The sequence below is a fragment of the Aegilops tauschii genome, chromosome 2, assembly GCF_002575655.3.
Source record: "Aegilops tauschii subsp. strangulata cultivar AL8/78 chromosome 2, Aet v6.0, whole genome shotgun sequence".
NCBI lineage: Eukaryota > Viridiplantae > Streptophyta > Magnoliopsida > Poales > Poaceae > Aegilops > Aegilops tauschii.
The window spans coordinates 610,365,028-610,385,860 of record NC_053036.3 but is presented as its reverse complement, the minus strand read 5'-3'; the positions used below and the strand labels follow the sequence as shown (position 1 = coordinate 610,385,860).

The 20,833-nt window shown below is 42.5% G+C and overlaps 1 long non-coding RNA gene and 3 pseudogenes across 1 annotated transcript; 1 reads left to right on the top strand and 3 right to left on the bottom strand.

Moving 5' to 3' along the window:
- Nucleotides 1-6: 6 nt before the first annotated feature.
- On the bottom strand, nucleotides 7-2,067 carry LOC109782238 (uncharacterized; annotated as a pseudogene).
- Nucleotides 2,068-3,541: 1,474 nt separating this feature from the next.
- Nucleotides 3,542-14,103, bottom strand: LOC109782239 (uncharacterized; annotated as a pseudogene).
- Nucleotides 14,104-14,945: 842 nt separating this feature from the next.
- Nucleotides 14,946-17,863, top strand: LOC109782263 (uncharacterized). The gene is made up of 2 exons (XR_005769288.3): nucleotides 14,946-15,671; nucleotides 17,295-17,863. It is a non-coding gene; the product is annotated as an uncharacterized lncRNA (long non-coding RNA).
- A 1,514-nt stretch (nucleotides 17,864-19,377) lies between these two features.
- LOC109782241 (uncharacterized) lies at nucleotides 19,378-20,759 on the bottom strand (annotated as a pseudogene).
- Nucleotides 20,760-20,833: the final 74 nt, after the last annotated feature.

Genomic DNA, 20,833 nt, shown 5'->3' with positions numbered 1-20,833 from the left:
CTCAAGTCATTCGCTAAACATCCAATGTTGTTGGTCAGGACAAATACCGTTGCTGTTTCCATGATCTATTAAGGGCATAAAATATTCTAGCACAAAACTGGGAGCATGATGGGAAATGAAGCCTTTATCTCCCGCGCAAGGATGATGCCAATGAGAGATGCCTTGACATTCTGGGCACGAGGAGGATGTCGAGGATGTATCCCTTGACCTTGTAGTTCCGTTGAGGATGACGAACATGTAAAATGTCACCTAATAGTCTAGGAGGAGGATTGTACTAAGGCTTTCTCCACAACTACTAGTGTAGGATGCTAAAAGTATATGCCATTATCTACTCGCGCATAAAGAGGATGAACATCATATTATCGTTGATCTAAAAGAAGATAAGGTTAATGTCCATGATAAGTAGGTACCAGAGGAGGAAGACAATAGAATAAGACTTACTAACACATAATACAAACTTACCTTATATCACTTCATGTGCTTTCACATGAGAGTTCCCCCAGTATCTTGTATTTTCACAATACTTATATCTCCCTTCCATGTGTTTAAGAGTGATTTTTTGTGCCATACAACGAAACCGATTATTGAGTCCTTGTTTGTATCAACTGTTGACGTTCCTTTCCAAAACCCATGTTTTTATAGGACTATTATTATGTCCTTCTATCCGAGACATACATAAATATATGAACCACTTTTCTCCTAGAAAGTGGGAGGAGTGTATGTTTCATTTTCTAGAGAAGCCTTCCAATCTTTCAAAACCATAGTGATTGTTCCTGGACCTTGGGTGCAATATGGGACACAACTCATGACCAGGAGTAGAACCGCTAGGTGGCCTCAAGTGTTGTGAACCTGCAATAATATAGTCGGTCTGAAGTCATTCGCTAAACCTCAAATGTCGTTGATCAGTAGAAATACCGTGGTTGTTTCCATGATTTATTAAGGCTTGAAATATTCTGTTGCAAAATTGGGAGGGCGATGGGAAATCAAGCCTTGATATCCTGCGCAAGAAGGATGCCAATGAAAGAGGCCTTGACATTCTGGGGCATGAGAAGGATGTCGAGGATGTAATCCTTGACCTGGTAGTTTGGTTGAGGATGTCGAGCATGTACTCGTAACCTAGTACTACAGGAGGAGGATATGAACAATATGATCCTTTCTCTGCTAGTACCAGAGGAGGACGCCAGAAATATAGGCCATCATCTACTATGCATGAAGAGGATGAAGAGGGTATAATCATTGATCATAAACAAGAGGAGGAGGTCATTGAGAAGCAAGTACCAAAGGAGGACAACGATAGAAAGACTAACAATTATGTGGTCTAATAGATAATACAAACACACCATATTTAACTTCTTGTGCTTCAACATGAGTTGCCACGGTTTCTTGTATTGTCACAATAATTATCTCTCACCTGCATGTGTTTAGTGGTGATTTTTGGTCCAGTTCAATGAAAAGGATTATTGGGTCTTGGTTTGAATCAACTCTTGATGTGCCTTTCCAAAAGCAAGAAGTACGAGAGGAGGACAACGATAGAATAAGAGTTACAACTATGTGGTCTAACAGATAATACAAACTTACCATATATCACTTCTTGTGCTTCCAAATGACTTCCCCCGGTTTCTTGTGTTGTCACAATACTTATCTCTCACTTGCTTGTTTTTAGTGTTGATGTTCGGTTTCGTAAAAGGAAACCGATTATTGGGTCTTGGTTTGTATCAAACTGTTAGCGTGCCTTTCCTAAGACCATATTTTTCGAGGACTGTTATTATGTCCTTCTCTCGGGGACATACGTAAGTATATGATCCATTTTCTCCTAGAAAGGGAGAAAAGTGTATGTTTCACTTTCCAGAGAAGCCCTCCAATCTTTCCAAAGCATACAAATGGTTGATCTTGAGTGCTGTTGGATTCTACGGTAGGGTGCGTCGACTGCAAATTAAAATTTACCTACGTGGAAAAAACCAAGAACATGCTACGGGAGGTGGATCACAGATCTTTACCACCAAACACGCAGTGCCATGCAGCGGAAGTAGAGTTGAGGCAGTGCGTCCAAAGTCGTCTCCTCCTCATCCGATCTCGCTCGAGCAGCCAGAGTGGATCCCGTGTACAAGTTCGCCGGAGCGGCGCAAGTGCACCACCTCTAACGGTATCCACGCGTGCAGGAGGAACCCCGTGCGGCGGACTACTAGGTGCAATCACACAGTCGGCGGCAAGTGGAGATGGCTATTCGCAACACATGCAAACCCTAGTGACAGCGCCGAAGCGATCAACCGCATGAGTGTGCCGAACCCCCACTATATATAGGCATTCGTCGCGGGCTCAACACTTGGGCCTCGCATGAATCCTAAAGCCCACAAGTCTACTCGGCCATGATCCAAGTCCAGCCCGGATCACTTCCGATCAGTGTCCTCGGATCTGACCTCGTAGGTTCTTTCTCTTAAGCGCGCGACCCCTTAGGTTCAAGTCGGCTTGGTCATAGTTCGGATCACCTCCGACCTGCATGGTTGGTAGCGGCCTCTAGCATGGCGTGCCGACCACCAAGTAGACTATGAAGCTAGTTAGGTGAACCTGTACAACATGTCACACTTCTGTTCCCTTTGCGACATGATATATGTTGTCGGGCTCAAGGCGAGTCTGTCATCCTTGTGCTAGTCCGACCACTTTCTCGTTCAAGTGATGCCGACCACTAACCAGATTATCTCATAATCCCTGTCGCATGGCCATGCTTATCTTGGTCGGATCACACGAGGGGCCCAGAGTATATCTCGCCTGATCGGAGGGGCAAATTCCATGCATCTTGCTCGACCATGTCTCGCAGCATGGGTCTGGACAAGTCCGAAACCTACCTTTGTAACTACTCAGTCACGGAGTAGCGTTTGGTCGGCCCAAAGCAGGTCTGTCACCATCCCGAGTACATGCTCTAACTTAGGTCTTAGGACATAGAACGTATGTTGTACTAGAGACTCACAGATGGCATATCGTTGTGTCTCATAGTTGGGTCTATCCAACTCAGACCTTATCTCAACTCGGATTCGACATAGGATCCGACTATGTCAAATCCGACCAGACCCTTCCGAGTCCATATTATCCGTTTAGCATCCAATGCTTCATGGCTAGTGAGACCAAGCCATCAACCATGTCATATGCTAGTCTAGTTGGCTGTGCGTCCACATAGCCCTTTCGACTAGGGATCTTTTAGGATAATCATCATACAGTGCATAGTCCCACAAACAAGTCACATACTTGCTGATACACATCATTGACAATGTCCAAGGACTATCTTTATTCATAAGCACATAGGAAATATCATCATACATGATTGCCTCTAGGGCCTATCTCCAACAGGTGCGACATGGGACACAACTCACGACGAGGAGTAGAACTGCTAGGTGGACTCAAGTGTTGTGAACCTGCTATAATATAGTCAGTCTCAAATCATTCGCTAAACATCAAATGTCATTGGTCAGGAGAAATACCGTGGTAGTTTCCATGATTTATTAAGGCTTGAAATATTCTGGTGCAAAATTGGGAGGCCGATGGGAAATCAAGCATTTGTCTCCTGCGCAAGAAGGATGCCAATGAAAGACGCCTTTACATTCTGGGGCATGAGAAGGATGTCGAGGATGTAATCCTTGACCTAGTTGTTCAGTTGAGGATAACGAACATGTAAGTTGTCACCTAATTGTCTAGGAGGACAATATGTACTAAGGCTTTCTCCACAAATACCAGTGGAGGACGCTAAAAGTATAGGCCATCGGCTACTCGTGCATAAAGAGGATGAACAACATATTATCATTGATCTGAAAGAAGACAAGGTTGATGTCCATGATAAGCAAGTACCAGAGGAGGAAGACAATAGAATAAGACTTACTAATACATAATACAAACTTACCTTATATCACTTCTTGTGCTTTCACATGAGTTCCCCCAGTATCTTGTATTGTCACAATACTTATGTCCCCTTTGCATGTGTTTAGCAGCGATTTTTTGGTCCCATATAACGAAACCGATTATTGAGTCTTGGTTTGTATCGATTGTTGACGTTCCTTTCCAAAACCCATATTTTTGTAGGATTATTATTATGTCCTTCTATCCGAGACATACATAATATATGAACCACTTTTCTCCTAGAAAGTGGGAGAAGTGTATGTTTGATTTTCCAGAGAAGCCTTCGGATCTTTCAAAACCATAGCGATTGTTCCTGGACCTTGGGTTCAATATGGGACACAACTCATGACCAGGAGTAGAACCGCTAGGTGGTCTCAAGTGTTGTGAACCTGCAATAATATAGTCGGTCTCATGTCGTTCTCTAAATCTGAAATGTCATTGGTCAGGAGAAATACCGTGGTTGTTTCCATGATTTAATAAGGCTTGAAATATTCTGGTGCAAAATTGGTAGGACGATGGGATATCAAGCCTTGATATCCCGCGCAAGAAGGATGCTAATGAAAGAGGCCTTGCCATTCTTGGGCATGAGAAGGATGTCGAGGATGTAACCTTTGACCTGGTAGTTTGGTTGAGGATGCTGAGCATATTATCGTCACCTAGTACTCCATGAGGAGGATATGAACAATATGATCCTTGCTCTGCTAGTACCAGAGGAGGATGTCAGAAATATAGGCCATCATCTACTGTGCATTTGGAAGATGAAGAGGGTATAATCATAGATCCGAAATAAGAGGAGGAGGTCATTGATAAGAAAGTACCAAAGGAGGAGAACGATAGAATAAGACTTACAATTATATGGTCTAATAGATAATACAAACACACCATATTTCACTTCTTGTGCTTGAACACGAGTTGCGCCGGTTTCTTGTATTCTAACAATAATTATCTCTCACTTGCATGTGTTTGGTGGTGATTTTTGGTCTATTACAATGAAAAGGATTATTGGGTCTTGGTTTGTATCAACTGTTGATGTGCCCTTCCATAAGAAAGCAAGTACGAAAGGAGGACAACAATAGAATAAGACTTACAATTGTGTGGTCTAACCGTTAATACAAACTTACCATATATCACTTCTTGTGCTTCCATAGGACTTCCCCCGGTTTCTCGTATTATCACAATACTTACCTCCCACTTGCTTGTTTTTAGTGTTGATGTTCGGTTCCGTATAAGGAAATCGATTATTGGGTCTTGGTTTGTATCAACTGTTAGCGTGCGTTTCCAAAGGCCATATTTTATAAAAATAGCAAGGTAACTAATGATAAAAGTGAGCATAAACGGTATTGCAATGCTAGGAAACAAGGCCTAGGGTTCATACTTTCACTAGTGCAAGTTCTCTCAACAATAATAACATAACTGGATCATATAACTATCCCTCAACATGCAACAAAGAGTCACTCCAAAGTCACTAATATCGGAGAACAAACGAAGAGATTATGGTAGGGTACGAAACCACCTCAAAGTTATTCTTTCGCATCGATCTATTCAAGAGTCCGTAGTAAAATAACATGAAGCTATTCTTTCCGTTCGATATATCATAGAGTTCGTGCTAGAATAACACCTTAAGATACAAATCAACCAAAACCCTAATGTCACCTAGATACTCCAATGTCACCTCAAGTATCCATGGGTATGATTATACGATATGCATCACACAATCTCAAATTCATCTATTCAAACCAACACAAAGTACTTCAAAGAGTGCCCCAAAGTTTCTACCGGAGAGTCAAGACGAAAACGTGTGCCAACCCCTATGCATAGGTTCATGGGCGGAACCCGCAAGTTGATCACCAAAACATACATCAAGTGGATCATGTGATATCCCATTGTCACCACAGATAAGCATGATAAGACATACATCAAGTGTTCTCAAATCCTTAAAGACTCAATCCGATAAGATAACTTCAAAGGGAAAACTCAATCCATTACAAGAGAGTAGAGGGGGAGAAGCATCATAAGATCCAACTATAATAGCAAAGCTCGCGATACATCAAGATCGTACCATCTCAAGAACACGAGAGAGAGATCAAACACATAGCTACTGGTACATACCCTCAGCCCCGAGGGTGAACTACTCCCTCCTCGTCATGGAGAGCGCCAGGATGATGAAGATGGCCACCGGTGAGGGTTCCCCCCTCCGGCAGGGTGCCGGAACAGGGTCCCGATTGGTTTTTGATGGCTACAGAGGCTTGCGGCGACGGAACTCCCGGTCTATTCTGTTCCCGATAGTTTTAGGGTATATTGGTATATATAGGAGGAAGAAATACGTCAGGGGAGCCACGAGGGCCCCACGAGGGTGGAGGGCGCGCCCCCTGCCTCGTGCCTTCCTCGTTGATTCCCTTACGTACACTCCAAGTCTTCTGGATTGCTTCCGTTCCAAAAATAACTCTCCCGAAGGTTTCATTCCGTTTGGACTCCGTTTGATATTCCTTTTCTGCGAAACACTGAAACAAGGGAAAAAAAGAAACTGGCACTGGGCTCTGGGTTAATAGGCTAGTCCCAAAAATAATATAGAAGTGTATAATAAAGCCCATAAACATCCAAAACAGATATATAATAGCATGGAACAATAAAAAATTATAGATACGTTGGAGACGTATCAGCATCCCCAAGCTTAATTCCTGCTCGTCCTCGAGTAGGTAAATGATAAAAATAGAATTTTTGATGTGGAATGCTACCTAACATAATTCTCAATGTAATTTTCTTTATTGTGGCAAGAATATTCAGATCCGAAAGATTCAAGATAAAAGTTTAATGTTGACATGAAAATAATAATACTTCAAGCATACGAACAAAGTAATCAGGTCTTCTCAAAATAACATGGCCAAAGAAAGCTATCCCTACAAAATCATATAGTCTGGCTATGCTCTATCTTCATCACACAAAATATTTAAATCATGCACAACCCCGATGACAAGCCAAGCAATTGTTTCATACTTTTGATGTTCTCAAACTTTTCAACTTTCACGCAATACATGAGCGTGAGCCATGGATATAGCACTATAGGTGGAATAGAATGGTGGTTGTGGAGAAGACAAAAAGGAGAAGATAGTCTCACATCAACTAGGCGTATCAACGGGCTATGGAGATGCCCATCCATAGATATCAATGTGAGTGAGTAGGGACTCCCATGCAACGGATGCACTAGAGCTATAAGTTTATGAAAGCTCAATAAAAGAAACTAAGTGGGTGTGCATCCAACTCGCTTGCTCATGAAGACCTAGGGCATTTTTGGGAAGCCCATCATTGGAATATACAAGCCAAGTTCTATAATGAAAGATTCCCACTAGTATATGAAAGTGACAACATAGGAGACTCTCTATCATGAAGATTATGGTGCTACTTTGAAGCACAAGTGTGGTAAAAGGATAGTAATATTGTCCCTTCTCTCTTTTTCTCTCATTTTTTTTATTTGGGCCTTTCTCTTTTTTATGGCCTCTTTTCTCTTTTTTTTATTTGGGCTTCTTTGGCCTCTTTTATTTATTTATTTTCGTCCGGAGTCTCATCCCGACTTGTGGGGGAATCATAGTCTCCATCATCCTTTCCTCACTGGGACAATGCTCTAATAATGATGATCATCACACTTTTATTTACTTACAACTCATGAATTACAACTCGACACTTAGGACAAAATATGACTCTATATGAATGCCTCCGGCGGTGTACCGGGATGTGCAATGACTCATGAGTGACATGTATGAAAGAATTATGAACGGTGGCTTTGCCACAAATACAATGTCAACTACATGATCATGCAAAGCAATATGACAATGATGGAGCGTGTCATAATAAACGAAATGGTGGAAAGTTGCATGGCAATATATCTCGGAATGGCTATGGAAATGCCATGATAGGTAGGTATGGTGGCTGTTTTGAGGAAGGTATATGGTGGGTGTATGATACCGGCGAAAGGTGCGCGGTATTAGAGAGGCTAGCAATGGTGGAAGGGTGAGAGTGCGTATAATCCATGGACTCAACCTTAGCCATAAAGAACTCACATACTTATTGCAAAAATCTATTAGTTATCGAAACGAAGTACTACACGCATGATCCTAGGGGGATAGATTGGTAGGAAAAGACCATCGCTCGTCCCCGACCGCCACTCATAAGGAAGACAATCAATAAATAAATCATGCTCCGACTTCATCACATAACGGTTCACCATACGTGCATGCTACGGGAATCACAAACTTTAACACAAGTATTTCTCAAATTCACAACTACTCACTAGCATAACTCTAATATCACCATATTCATATCTCAAAACAATCATAAGGAATCAAACTTCACATAGTATTCAATGCACTTTATATGAAAGTTTTTATTATACCCATCTTGGATGCCCATCATATTAGGACTAAATTCATAACCAAAGCAAATTACCATGCTGTTTAGGACTCTCAAAATAATGTAAGTGAAGCACGAGAGTTCATCTATTTCTTCAAAATAAAACCACCATTGTGCTCTAAAAGATATAAGTGAAGCACTAGAGCAAACGACAAACTACTCCGAAAGATATAAGTGAAGATCAATGAGTAGTTTAATAATTATGTAACTATGTGAAGACTCTATAACATTTAAGAATTTAAGATCTTGGTATTTTATTCAAACAGCAAGCAAAACAAAATAAAATAAAATGACGCTCCAAGCAAAACACATATCATGTGGTGAATAAAAATATAGCTCCAAGTAAAGTTACCGATGAACGAAGACGAAAGAGGGGATGCCATCCGGGGCATCCCCAAGCTTAGGCTCTTGGTTGTCCTTGAATATTACCTTGGGGTGCCTTGGGAATCCCCAAGCTTAGGCTCTTGCCACTCCTTATTCCATAGCCCATCGATTCTTTACCCAAAACTTGAAAACTTCACAACACAAAACTTAACAGAAAATCTCGTGAGCTCCGTTAGCGAAAGAAAACAAAACACCACTTCAAGGTACTGTAATGAACTCATTATTTATTTGTATTGGTGTTAAATCTAATGTATTCCGACTTCTCTATGGTTTATAAAATATTTTACTAGCCATAGATTCATCAAAATAAGCAAACAACACACGAAAAACAGAATCTGTCAAAAACAGAACAGTCTGTAGTAATCTGTAACTAACGCAAACTTCTGGAACTCAAAAAATTCTACCAAAATAGGAAGACCTAGATAATTTGATTATTGATCTGCTGCAATTGGAATCAGTATTTTATCACGTTCTGGTGATTTTAAACAATTGTTTTCGTGAACAGAAAGTTTCTGGAATTTTCAGCAAGATCAAATAACTATCATCCAAGAAGATCCTATAGGTCTTACTTGGCACAAACACTAATTAAAACATAAAACCACATCTAACCAGAGGCTAGATGATTTATTAATTACTAAACATGAACAAAAATAAAATTGGGTTGCCTCCCAACAAGCGCTAACGTTTAACGCCCCTAGCTAGGCATGATGATTTCAATGATGCTCACATAAAAGATAAGAATTGAAACATAAAGAGAGCAACATGAAGAATATGACTAGCACATTTAAGTCTAACCCACTTCCTATGCATAGGGATTTTGTGAGAAAACTACTTATGGGAACAAGAATCAACTAGCATAGGAAAGCAAAACAAGCATAGCCTCAAGATTTTCAACACATAGAGGGGAAACTTGATATTATTGCAATTCCTACAAGCATATGTTCCTCCCTCATAATAATTTTCAGTAGCATCATGAATGAATTCAACAATATAACCAGCACATAAAGCATTATTTTCATGATGCACAAGCATAGAAATTTTATTACTCTCCACATAAGCAAATTTCTTCTCATGAATAGTAGTGGGAGCAAACTTAACAAAATAACTATCATGTGAAGCATAATCCAATTGAAAATTAAAACCGTGATGACAAGTTTCATGGTTATCTTTATTCTTTATAGCATACGTGTCATCACAATAATCATCATAAATAGGAGGCATGCTTTCATCATAATAAATTTTCTCATCAAAACTTGGGGGACAAAATATATCATCTTCATAAAACATAGCTTCCCCAAGCTTGTGGCTTTGCATATCATTAGCATCATGGATATTCAAAGAATTCATACTAAAAACATTGCAATCATGCTCATCATTCAAAGATTTAGTGCCAAACATTTTAATGCATTCTTCCTCTAGCAATTGAGCACAATGATCGGAATCCTTATTTTCACGGAAGACGTTAAAAAGATGAAGCATATGAGGCACCCTCAATTCCATTTTTTTGTAGTTTTCTTTTATAAACTAAACTAATGATAAAATAAGAAACTAAAAGATTCGATTACAAGACCTAAAGATATACCTTCAAGCACTCACCTCCCCGGCAACGGCGCCAGAAAAGAGCTTGATGTCTACTACGCAACCTTCTTCTTGTAGACGTTGTTGGGCCTCCAAGTGCAGAGGTTTGTAGGACAGTAGCAAATTTCCCTCAAGTGGATGACCTAAGGTTTATCAATCCGTGGGAGGCGTAGGATGAAGATGGTCTCTCTCAAACAACCCTGCAACCAAATAACAAAGAGTCTCTTGTGTCCCCAACACACCCAATACAATGGTAAATTGTATAGGTGCACTAGTTCAGCGAAGAGATGGTGATACAAGTGCAATATGGATGGTAGTTAAAGGTTTTCGTAATCTGAAAATATAAAAACAGCAAGGTAACTAATGATAAAAGTGAGCGTAAACGGTATTGCAATGCTAGGAAACAAGGCCTAGGGTTCATACTTTCACTAGTGCAAGTTCTCTCAACAATAATAACATAACTGGATCATATAACTATCCCTCAACATGCAACAAAGAGTCACTCCAAAGTCACTAATAGCGGAGAACAAACGAAGAGATTATGGTAGGGTACGAAGCCACCTCAAAGTTATTCTTTCGCATCGATCTATTCAAGAGTCCGTAGTAAAATAACATGAAGCTATTCTTTCCGTTCGATCTATCATAGAGTTCATACTAGAATAACACCTTAAGATACAAATCAACCAAAACCCTAATGTCACCTAGATACTCCAATGTCACCTCAAGTATCCATGGGTATGATTATACGATATGCATCACACAATCTCAGATTCATCTATTCAAACCAACACAAAGTACTTCAAAGAGTGCCCCAAAGTTTCTACCGGAGAGTCAAGACGAAAACGTGTGCCAACCCCTATGCATAGGTTCATGGGCGGAACCCGCAAGTTGATCACCAAAACATACATCAAGTGGATCACGTGATATCCCATTGTCACCACAGATAAGCACGGCAAGACATACATCAAGTGTTCTCAAATCCTTAAAGACTCAATCCGATAAGATAACTTCAAAGGGAAAACTCAATCCATTACAAGAGAGTAGAGGGGGAGAAGCATCATAAGATCCAACTATAATAGCAAAGCTCGCGATACATCAAGATCGTACCATCTCAAGAACACGAGAGAGAGAGAGATCAAACACATAGCTCCTGGTACATACCCTCAGCCCCGAGGGCGAACTACTCCCTCCTCGTCATGGAGAGCGCCGGGATGATGAAGATGGCCACCGGTGAGGGTTCCCCCCTCCGGCAGGGTGCCGGAACAGGGTCCCGATTGGTTTTGGTGGCTACAGAGGCTTGCGGCGGCGGAACTCCCGATCTATTCTGTTACCGATGGTTTTAGGGTATATTGGTATATATAGGAGGAAGAAATACGTAAGGGGAGCCACGAGGGCCCCACGAGGGTGGAGGGCGCGCCCCCTGCCTCGTGCCTTCCTCGTTGCTTCCCTTACGTACACTCCAAGTCTTCTGGATTGCTTCCGTTCCAAAAATAACTCTCCCGAAGGTTTCATTCCGTTTGGACTCCGTTTGATATTCCTTTTCTGCGAAACACTGAAACAAGGGAAAAACAGAAACTGGCACTGGGCTCTGGGTTAATAGGTTAGTCCAAAAAATAATATAAAAGTGTATAATAAAGCCCATAAACATCCAAAACAGATAATATAATAGCATGGAACAATCAAAAATTATAGATACGTTGGAGACGTATCAACCATCATCTACTTTGCATGAAGAGGATGAAGAGGGTATAATCATTGATTTGAAATAAGACGAGGAGGATGTCATTGATAAGCAAGTACCAAATGAGGACAACGATTTAATAAGACTTACAATTATGTGGTCTAATAGATAATACAAACATACCATATATCACTTCTTGTGCTTCAACATGAGGTCCCCCAGTTTCTTGTATTTTCACAATAATTATTTGTCACTTGCATGTGTTTAGTGCTAATTTTTGGTCCAGTACAACAAAAAGGATTATTGGGCTTTGGTTTGTATCAACTGGTGATGTGCCTTTCCAAAATGAAGCAAGTACCAAAGGAGTACAACAATATAATAAGACATACAATTATGTTGTCTAACAGATAATACAAACTTACCATATATCACTTCCTGTGCTTCCACATGACTTCCCTCGGTTTCTTGTATTATCAATACTTATCTCTCACCTCCTTGTTTTTAGTGTTGATTTTTGGTTCCGTATAAGGAAACCGATTATTGGGTCTTGGTTTGTATCAACTATTAGCGTGCCTTTCCAAAGGCGATATTTTTCAAGGACTGTTAATATGTCCTTCTCTCCGGGACATACATAAGTATATGTTCCATTTTTCTCCTAGAAAGGTAGAAAAGTGTATGTTTCATGGAGGGGCGATCCGGCGCGCTCCCATGTAACGTTTTCGTCGTCGATATTTGTATAGTCGTCGCCATTTGAGGAAGCCAATTAACGAACGAAAAAGAGTTTTCCCGCTTTATATTATATAAAGCAACCATCACATACATCAAAGCAACCGATACAAACACATGCCACACACACCCAAGTCAAGATACACGAATACCGGATACCGACACACAACCTCAACGACTACCAAGCACCTATAAGATGTGCAAAAAATGAATCCGCTTAGAGTGGACGGAGACCACCAGCATGAGGAGCGGTCATCCGGGAAGATGTGCGACGGACACGCTGGACCAAGGACTCAAAGACGATGCCTCCAGGAAGGGCACGACCACGAACGTCGCCACCGTCCGATCCGAATATCAAATTTTCACGCGGAGTAAGACAGAAGGAGTGGGAGCACCACAACAGAGCCTGCAAGGAGGAACACGACATCCACAGACGCCGTCACCGTTGACCAATGCACACACTGGGTAGGTGATGTACCACGGTGCTTCAACCTTCTGTTGTAACCCCGGCCCGCCAACCACCCGCAGCCAATTAGGAAAGTCTTGTTTCATCATGGATCTACACTTAGGTTGGGATATATAAAAAAATTATGCCTTGGTCAACTGTTGGTCAAAGCAGCAAAAATACTGATGAGATGGGTTGACGATTGATCTATGTCAGTCTCGATCTCATATTCCGATCTTAAGATGGGGTGATCTCAGCATCTTTTATTTTACCGGACAATTCTTGAAGGGTTTGTCCACGCTAGAGTAGGTCCAACATAATTATATCGGTTTTGTTCAAACGATAACCATAGAGATTCAACTATGTAAATTAAACAACCAAACCAATTTAGTTATGAGATTTATTGTGTTAGAAACGTGTTGTTTCATCATGGATCTACACTTAGGTTGGGATATGTCAAATATTTGTGCCTTGGTCAATTGTTGTTCAAAGAAGCAAAAAATTGACCAGTTTTGAACTACATCTCGCAGAAATCTCATGCGACCCTCACTTTAAAACTATTAGGTTATACTCTTGTCTCAAAACATAAGTACTGATGTGATGGGTTGATGAGACGGCCGATCTATGTCAGTCCCGATCTCACATTCCGATCTTGAGATGGGGTGATCTCAGCATCTTTCATCTTACCGGACAATCCGTGAAGGGTTCGTCCACGCCAGCCAGAGTAGGTCCAACATAATTATGTCGCTTTTGTTCAAACGATAACCATGGAGATTCAACTATGTATTGTTCAAACGATAACCATGGAGATTCAACTATGTAAATTAAACAACCAAACCGCCATACCAATCCTCGGCTGTGCCTTACCCATCCCTGCCGGCGCCATGCTCATCCCCGCCACCACCATGACATGCCTCGCACATCCCCAGCCGACGAGCATGCTCGCCCCGACGCCCACCATGCTCCCCGCGCTCACTGTCGTCGGCACCGCCGGCGCCATGCGGCGTCGGTGCTCCTACAGGTCAGCGCGAGATCGGGGTTGCGGTGGTAGCTGCGGGCGCGGGGCGCCGGCGAGCATGGCGGCTGGGCTCGGCGCCGCGCGGTGACGCGAGCTCGGAGCTCCGGGCAGCAGGACATGACCCTGACACCCAAAGCCAGACTAGGTGGCGCGAGCACTAGCAGGCATGAGCGGGAGCACGAGCTTCGGCGCGGACTGAGAGCATCGCGGAGGCGGGCGCGTGCGGCTTCTCTCAAGCGAGTTGCTGTTGCCGGGCGAGTAGCAGGGTGGAGTTGCGGGGCGGGAATAGCAACGAACGAGCGGAGGCAGCACTCGTTGGGCGCACCGGCCGACTTGCATACGTGTTTGACGAAATGTCAAGGCGGACATGTCAAAAAATGGGTCCGGATCGAGGAAGCTCCAACAAGGCCTCTTCGATGGCGGATCGACGAAGGCCAGATTGCCGAAAAACCCACACGTTCTGACCGATTCCTTATCGACGGCGGAATCAGGGGATGCGGAAGTTGTCGCCGCTGGCGGGTCGAGGAAGCACCGTCTTGCCCTCTCCGCTGGCGGATCGAGGAACCGCCAAGATACCGTCTCCGGTAGCGGATCGGGAAACCGGCGAGGCGCCGTCGCCGCTAGCAGGTCAAGGAAGTGCCGTCATGCCGTCTTCGGTGGCGGATCAGGAGACCGGCAAGACGTCGTCGCCGCTACCGGGTCAGGGAATTGCCGTCATGCCGTCTCTAGTGGCGGATCAGGAAATCGGCAAGACGCCGTCTTCGCTGGCCGGTCGAGGAAGCGTTATCGAGGAAGTGCCAAGACGTCGTCGAAGCTGCCTTCCATCTGAAATCTCAAAATGAATATGGTTGTACCAACTGAACTTTTATTTGGAAAATTGATTCAACATCTGTTAGGATACAGTATGTGCCCTGAGCTGGTAAGAGATAACAAAGCTATTGTAGCCCTCAAACCAAGGGTGATTCAGATTGGATGAATTGAATATTGTTACTGAATCTCTTGGTGTGCAAATCTAATGTATATTGGTCTGATTGCACCATGAATACAGTTATTTGTAGAATGCTACTCATGAAACTGAAATAACTTCTTTGTTTGCATCATCAAGTTCTTATTTCCCATGAAAGTCATGTATTATGACGAAATCCTCTTTTTGTAATTTCAGGAGTTGCGTAAGCTTAAAAAAAAAACTACCTCAGATCCTCAAAATAAAAATAACAAATACTAGCGTGACCTGATCCCCTGGTCCGCCGCCGCCCGACCCGAGCGCTGGCCGCATCCAGCAACCACATCATGGCGGCGCGACGAAGCAGCCCGCGCCGGCGCCTCCCTTCCGCTCCCCTCTCCCTCTAAACTTGCTCCGCCACCCGCCGCTCGGTGCCTTCCGCCCGTCGGCCTCCTCCTCCGTGGATCTCGGCTGGTCGATCCTGCCCGTGGGCGCGTGGCTGGACCGCCCGGCACCTCAACTCCGGCGCCAACGGACCTGCCATCCTGCTCACCTGCCCGGGACTCCCGTGCGCTTCAGTGCAACGCCCTGCAGCAGCTATCCCCTGGTCAGGCCCTCATGTTTCCCTCTGTATTTTTCATTGCAAGTGCAGCAAATTTAGATTCAAAATACATCACATGGGCATTAGTACTGTGCTATACATACAACATAAGGATGCTGATTTTAGTTTGAAAGTAGCAGACTAATTTTCCCTTGCTTGCTGTTTTATTGGTATGTAGAACCACACATTCGTGGAGGTCAGTAGCATAAAGGTATGCTATGTTCTTGAGCATAAGTTAAACAATCCGGTTGTTAGTTTTCAGCCGTGAATATTCGTACTGAAGCTCATGGTTACTTGTGCCGATATTTTGCCAGGAGATTATCATATTATCCATGAATATTTGTATTGAAGATCATGTGGTTGATGGATTTTGGATGGCTTGGTATCTTTGATTATTCGTACTGAAGCTCATTGGTACCTGTGCCGACATTTTTCTAGGAGATCATCATTTTATCCCTGAATATTTGTACTGAAGATCACTTGTTGGATGCATTTTTAGATGGTCTTATATCTCTAAATAGCTATGCAAGAATATTGTTTCTCATGGAAAACTATTCCTTTTTACTAGCTAGAATTAGACAGGGTAGTAAGGCATAAGAGGTTAGTTGGTTGGTTTAGTCAACTTTGAATTTATCAAGAGTGAAGATGTTAACCACCAGTATATGCACAACATGTCACTGAATTCTAGCTGTCTGAATGTAATCTCATGAATTTCAGTTATCTCTGAATATCACCAGTACATACTTGGCATCAGTGGGTGTACAAGTATACAGAAATAACATCAGCACATGAATTTCACTATACCAATACTCTGAATCAGTGAAGAATGAATGTGGATGTACAAGAAGCAAAATCCCTGTGTTATCCATGTCACTGAAATGACAGAAAAGACTTCCTGTACATCCACGTTCATTCAAGTATTTTCTGTAGATCCACACTGATTCACGTGCAGCAAAAGAACTAGTATTTGTCTGTACATCCACATTCATTCTGTTACAGCAAAACATCAGCAATTTCTCTATCAAACATCAGCAAAACATTCACGTGGAGTAGTTTTGACGGCAAGCAAGCCACCGCGCATGGATGCAGCACCGCGGCCGCTTGGTTTCCCTTGTGAGTGGGCAACGTCGTGTCGCTGTCGCATGGATGCAGCGCCGCAGCCGCTTTGTCTCACTCGCGTGTGGGTGTAGCGCCGGGTCACGGAGGACGCCACCGCCCGGAGGCATCACCATGGCCGTCGAGTCGTAGCTGCATGGGGCAAGCACTGTGCTGCCATCGCGTGTGGTCAGTACCAGACCGCGGTCGCGTCGGGGCGCTGCCATGGCCTGCGGGTCGCCGTAGCTAGGGGAGCGGCGCTGAAGTCAGTCATTGTTGAATCGCCGCGGCGTCCAGGTCGCACTCGTGGCTGGAGAAAAAGTAGGAAGGGGATAATTTCATGTCACATGTACTACCATGTGACAGTAATACTATTTCTTGTTCCATCAACCAAATTTTGCTTTACAATGTATAGATAAAATTTGCTTTACCATGTGACACTAATACTGGTATGTATGTATCCCTGTTGTCTTGTCTTGTGATGCAGCTAGTGATGCTATTGACTGTAATGCAACTGTTATGTTTTTTTAACAGGACTAGCTTTATGGACATAAGGCAAAAATGACACGAGATAAGAGCTGGATGGACAGGGAAAGAGATTCTGTTGAGTGGCAAACTGGCATGAAGGATTTCTTGAATTTTGCCTTCGATGGTGCTCACCCAGACTCAGCAGTCCCATGCCCATGTAGGAGATGTCTCTATATTGTTCAGACAAAGAAAAGGGATGGTCCTGAACTTTTTTTATGGTTACCTACAAGTAGTATCTCTCCTGAAGTTTAATCTGATGTTAAATAGGTTCAAACAAGGCACCCCTGCATAGTGTCATCTGTTGTGGCAAATGGGAACAGAAGCTAGTGCCCAGCACTAACAGTTTGGTGATGAAGAGAAGAGAAGAGTAGTTGTTGTTCTTTTAGTGATGTTGCTATTTTGACAGTGATGCTATGTACAAACTATTGCTATGAACTTGTGGTCTTTTAGTGTGGTCGCTATTTTCATTACTTTGCCATCAACTTATGGTCTTTTGTGTGAACAATCTTTACAAGTATGGCTGCTGAAACTTGTGTGTTGTCATATTGAAACATGTGTTATATATCCTACTAAAATCTTGTGTCATACGTCCTTATTTATATCTTGATGTACTGTTGTTGATCTGCTGATGAATTCTTGCTGGAAATTAGGCTGGGATACAGCTGTTATGCTGCTCCATTGGTGGCTGAAGCGCTGTTTAAATGGAGTCTGGGAGTGTTTAAAATAGCTAGTATGCAGCCTTGATCAATTTCTCTGTTTAACACATAATTTTATATGGAATCTCATTTTTTATTAACAACACACATAAATACATACAATCACATCAAGCAAGATACAGAAAAATTAGGAAGAGAATGTGAGGATTTGTTGCTCAGTGCTCACGACTCACCTTTGTGAGAAGGGCACTGAGCTTGCCGTCTTTTAGGTGTCGAGGACGACCTTGTTACCGGACAGTGGCGGATCCAGGTCCTGGGCCTGGGGCGTGGTGATGAATAACTTCATTGACTGCAGCAAATTGCGCACTGAGCCTGGGGCCCTGGGCTTGCCCCAATCCTAGGTCCGCCCCTACTACCGGAGGAGGTCAGTAGGGCGAGTGGAGGAGACCCTGGTGGTGCAATAAACCCTAAAGTGAAGGGCGTCCGCGAGTGTGCAACGCTTCGCACGTGCGTAAGCGAGCGTTCCTCCAAGTTGTGGTACCACCGATGTCCACTTTGCAAGATATGTGACTAAAATGCAACTTAGGTGCAAGTTGTAGTACCTAATGTGTTAATGCCTCTATAAACTAGTATGCCCCTTTAATCAGATCCTGAGAAATAGTATAATAAATAAAGGAAAAAATCAGGAGCACTGTAGAGAAATTCGCTGCAATATCTTGCTCCTTTCTGGCAACACTAGAGGATTGTTGCATTATGTTGTACATATTATCATGGATGTTGAATTTGTTGCAATATGTAATAGTTATTGCAACGCAACGAAGGTGAGGCAAAAAGTCACCCTATTACAACCAATACATGCTTTGTTGCAACAGTATCTATGACTAGTGCCACATGTTAGAATTGTTGCAATATATGTCTAAATATTACCACAAAGATGTACTTTGTTGCAATACCTAGCCTTTATTGCAACAAGATGACCAAGTCACGCAACGGGACGGAACTGTCGCAATATCACTACCATATTGCAACGACGATGCATCTTGTGGCAATACATGGCTTCTATTGCAACAAAATGAGTACATAGCGCGATGAAAAAAATTGTGGCAATATGTAGAGCCTATTACCACAAATTGGAATTTTGTGGTAATATAGCATTTTATTGCAACAAAAGATAGTTGTAGCAATATTTTTTGTTGCAATAGACCGGAATCCTTGTATCTTATAATACAAACTTACCTTATATCACTTCTTGTGCTTTCACATGAGTTCCCCCAGTATCTTGTATTGTCACAATACTTATGTCCCCTTTGCATGTGTTTAGCAGCGATTTTTTGGTCCCATATAACGAAACCGATTATTGAGTCTTGGTTTGTATCGATTGTTGACGTTCCTTTCCAAAACCCATATTTTTGTAGGATTATTATTATGTCCTTCTATCCGAGACATACATAATATATGAACCACTTTTCTCCTAGAAAGTGGGAGAAGTGTATGTTTGATTTTCCAAAGAAGCCTTCGGATCTTTCAAAACCATAGCGATTGTTCCTGGACCTTGGGTTCAATATGGGACACAACTCATGACCAGGAGTAGAACCGCTAGGTGGTCTCAAGTGTTGTGAACCTGCAATAATATAGTCGGTCTCATGTCGTTCTCTAAATCTGAAATGTCATTGGTCAGGAGAAATACCGTGGTTGTTTCCATGATTTAATAAGGCTTGAAATATTCTGGTGCAAAATTGGTAGGACGATGGGAAATCAAGCCTTGATATCCTGCGCAAGAAGGATGCTAATGAAAGAGGCCTTGACATTCTTGGGCATGAGAAGGATGTCGAGGATGTAACCTTTGACCTGGTAGTTTGGTTGAGGATGCTGAGCATATTATCGTCACCTAGTACTCCATGAGGAGGATATGAACAATATGATCCTTGCTCTGCTAGTACCAGAGGAGGATGTCAAAAATATAGGCCATCATCTACTGTGCATTTGGAAGATGAAGAGGGTATAATCATAGATCCGAAATAAGAGGAGGAGGTCATTGATAAGAAAGTACCAAAGGAGGAGAACGATAGAATAAGACTTACAATTATATGGTCTAATAGATAATACAAACACACCATATTTCACTTCTTGTGCTTGAACACGAGTTGCGCCGGTTTCTTGTATTCTAACAATAATTATCTCTCACTTGCATGTGTTTGGTGGTGATTTTTGGTCTAGTACAATGAAAAGGATTATTGGGTCTTGGTTTGTATCAACTGTTGATGTGCCCTTCCATAAGAAAGCAAGTACGAAAGGAGGACAACAATAGAATAAGACTTACAATTATGTGGTCTAACCGTTAATACAAACTTACCATATATCACTTCTTGTGCTTCCATAGGACTTCCCCCGGTTTCTCGTATTATCACAATACTTACCTCCCACTTGCTTGTTTTTAGTGTTGATGTTCGGTTCCATATAAGGAAATCGATTATTGGGTCTTGGTTTGTATCAACTGTTAGCGTGCGTTTCCAAAGGCCATATTTTTCGAGGACTGTTCTTATGTCCTTCTCTCCGGGACATACATAAGTATATGATCCATTTTTCTCCTAGAAAGGGAGAAATGTGTATGTTTCATTTTCTAGAGAAGCCCTCCGATCTTTCCAAACCATACCAATTGTTAACCCTAGGTGCGACATGGGACACAACTTACGACGAGGAGTAGAACCGCTAGGTGGACTCAAGTGTTGTGAAGCTGCTATAATATAGGCGGTCTCAAATCATTCGCTAAACATCCAATGTTGTTGGTGAGGACAAATACCATTGCTCCTTCCATGATCTATTAAGGGCATAAAATATTCTAGCGCAAAACTGGGAGGACGATGGGAAATGAAGCGTTTATCTCGCGCG